This window comes from Dipodomys ordii, unplaced genomic scaffold (genome assembly GCF_000151885.1).
Source record: "Dipodomys ordii isolate 6190 unplaced genomic scaffold, Dord_2.0 Scaffold66, whole genome shotgun sequence".
Classification (NCBI taxonomy): domain Eukaryota; kingdom Metazoa; phylum Chordata; class Mammalia; order Rodentia; family Heteromyidae; genus Dipodomys; species Dipodomys ordii.
This window is the reverse complement of record NW_012267282.1, coordinates 5,430,246-5,433,567: the sequence shown is the minus strand read 5'-3', so window position 1 is coordinate 5,433,567 and position 3,322 is coordinate 5,430,246. Positions and strand designations below refer to the sequence as shown.

Here is a 3,322-nt window from a genome sequence, read left to right as displayed (position 1 = left end):
CCCCTGCGGGCCAGACGCCTTCCGAAACGGAGGCCCCCGGGGCCTCCAGGGGTCCCCGGGCGCGAGTCACCGCCAGGCTCACCCGGGACGAGAGCAGGAACGCGGCCGCGCCAGCCACTGCCGCCGATCCCTACGGCCGCCGAACAACGGCCCCCGGAGCTGCCTCCGCGCGGCGGGGCGTCGCGGAGGAGCGCTCCCATTGGCCAGGGCCGGCCCCCGATGAGGGCCCATTGGATAGTACTGCTGTCTCTCCCCGAGCCCCGCCTTCCGAGCCCTGATTGGTTCATCGAAGCTCCCAGGGAGCGTGTCCCTGAGAGCCCCAACCCCTTGCACATCTGGCCCGAGCGCCTGATTAGCAACTGCCCACACACACACACACACACAAATAATATTTGCATGAATAATACTGTGCAAACATTACGAATGAGCCTAATACATTAAGATAATTAATTGCGTTCTGTCATAGGCCATAAATATGTATTTGTCACTCTTGTTGTGACTCTAATGCCGAGACTTCTGACCATATAAGAGCCCTCGGCTTTATGCAGTGCACGGACCGAGGCGGCCCTGAGACACAGGTACAAGTGCCAGATTCTCCACTTGGGGCTGAGTGGCAGACGTGTCTCCTGGGAACAACTGTCCTCCTCGCGTGGGTGACTCAGAGGTTCCTTTGAATTAAAGAATTTACCAGGAGAATTGGCAGCATGGTCGGGAGAGCTAGGAATAAAGAAGAAATAAGGATGATCTCAATCCCTAGGGATACCTTATTTTAACTGACCTATATGCAGACTTTTTTTTTTTTTTTGAGTTTGGGAGTTGGAGCACAGTGATGGAGTTTTTGCTTAGCATTCGAAGGGCCCCGGTTGTGTGAGAGGGGAAGGGCGGTTCATCTAAACACACAAGAACACAAAAACTTTTTTTTTCTTACTGAAAAAAGGTAAACAAAGCCCAGCACCCAAGGCTCTCACTACTCAACTTGAAACCAGCCAGGGCAGGACAGTTCTTGAGACTCTTTACCTCCAATTAAGGAGCAAAATGCCAGAGGCAGAGACAGGGCCCTAGAAATCGAGGGAGCAGCCATCTTTCTGGCTAGCCTGAGGCTCTGAGGTCAAGCTCTTGAGCAACTCCCAACTGCTTTGACCCCTCATCTGCACAAATGCATCCTATGAACTGAATTGCCAGGGTCTTGGGCTCTAACTGGAGGGAAGGGAATTTTCATAAAGCCCCTGGGAGATGTTTCAGGCCCTTTCCTATTCAGCCAAACTCAAGGCTTACCTAGGTTTAGGGGAGCTGGGTCCCTCTATTCAGCCAAGGCTGTCACTCACAAGGCGAGATGTCAGTAGAGACTTGCCTCCACCCCAGCAGTCCCTCCAAAGCTGCTCACCCAAGTGTCCTCAGCTTCCTCCAGACTCAGCTCCACTCAAGGTTCAGGATTTTCCCTGACAAAATAAAGCTTTTCCTTAGGTTGAGGCTGCAGCCTCTTCCCTCTCTCCCACTTTCACAGCTCAGCAGCTGTCCAGAGTCACAGATGCCTGGCCCGGCGCCCGGCTCTCACCGGGACATGTAGAAGACGCTCCATACTTGCAGAATGACACCGAGGTGTTTGTGAGTTTTCACCGGTTTCTTACACTTAATAGCTTTCTTTCTGCTGCTTTATGATTTTTTTTAAAAAAAAAAACCCTAAAAGGTAGCATTGTTTTGTTTGGCTAATACCAAATATGTTTTTATGGGATTCGATTTGTTTTTATTCCCTCAGCCCTGTTCTGGGCTGAATTTTTACTTTTTCATTTTGGTGCCAGGACTGGCATCTGAATTCAGGGCCTGTGTGCTGCCCTTTAACGTTTTGCCCAAGGCTGGCTCCCTACCACTTGAGCCAAAGCTCCACTTCTGGGTTTTTGGTGGTTAATTTGGATTTAAGAGTCACTTGGGACTTTCCTGCTCAGACTAGCTTTGAACCTCATTCCTCAGATCTCAGCTTCCTTAGTAGCTAGGATTAGCTTGAAACTGCCCCCTGCTCCCCCCCCCCAGCTTTGATTCTGATACTTTTTTTGCATACAACAAAGGGTAACTGTAGCAATCCACCCTGAGCTCCCAGAGCCCTGGATTCATGGTGGCCCAATCAGCACTCAGCCACATCCCTTTTTTTCTACCCATTTTCTCAAGTATCTCTGGAAGGATGGTACTATTATTTTGCATTTGGTTTTAAACTTTATTAGAATTACATATAGTAAAGTAAAAAATTAGTGTACTGAGCATCGAAAAATTATATAATAGTCTTATTAACATACCATACCGGGGCTGGGAAGGTGGCTCAGTGGTAGAGCGCTTGCTTTGCATACATGAGGCCCTGGGTTCAATTCCTCAGCACCACATAAGTAGAAAAAAAGGCAGAAGTGGCGCTGTGGCTCAAGTGGTAGAGTGCTAGCCTTGAGCTGAAGAGCTGAGGGACAGCGTCCAGGCCCAGAGTTCAGGCCCACAACTGGAACCAAAAAAAAAACAAAAACCCAAAACATACCATACCACATGGAATTTCACCCATTTAAAGTGTATCCTAGCCAGGTGCTGGTGGCTCACACCTGTAATCCTAGCTACTCAGGAGGCTGAGATCTGAGGATCTAGGTTTGAAGTCAGCCCAGGAAGGAAAGTCCGTGAGACTCTTATCTCCAATTAGCCACCAGAAAACCAGAAATGACGCTGTTGCTCAAAATGGTAGAGCACTAGCCTTGGGCAGAAGAGCTCAGGGATAGCACCCAGGCCCTGAGCTCAAGCCCCATGACCAACTAATAAATAATAATAATAATATAAAACCTCCATTTTGAATCTTTAATGCCCATTACCATGGGGAGCAAGAATGTTTTCTCTTTTTCTTTCTCCCTACTCTAACCCTACTATAGTAAAACAAATCCGTAACCCTCTCTGTCTTGTAAGACACCCGGAAAAGCTTTTCACAAGTGGATCTCAAGGACCTGAGTTCTGAGTGTAAATTGAGAAGCCCACACCAATGCCGCCCTCCAGTATTACGACGAAGCTGAGGGTTTAGAGCTCAGCGGCCCATCAGTGCTTGATCTTGTGACGTCGTGTGGAGCGGCCCTGGATTCCACTCCTAGCACCATCACCACCCAAACCAGAAAACGCAGCCATCCAGCCATGTGTCCACGTGAACAGAGGCGCTCCGGTCTCCAGTCATCAGTATTTAGCGAAGCTGGGCTTTTTGTTTTGCTTGTTTGTGGGTGCTGAGGGTGGAACGCAGGGCCTCCTACATGGACGGACAGGGCTCCTTCAGAAGCCACATCCCCAGTCTCGGCCTCTCCATGGTGCTTCT

General features: G+C 49.6%; 1 protein-coding gene across 1 annotated transcript in view; it reads right to left on the bottom strand.

The window, feature by feature from the left end:
- The window catches only part of Trafd1 (TRAF-type zinc finger domain containing 1), a 12,399-nt gene extending 12,247 nt beyond the window's left edge, over window positions 1-152 (bottom strand). Inside the window, exon 1 of the mRNA XM_013023121.1 lies at window positions 83-152. The gene's annotated coding sequence lies outside the window, so the exon portion shown is untranslated. The remainder of the gene's footprint in view (window positions 1-82) is intronic.
- Window positions 153-3,322: the final 3,170 nt, after the last annotated feature.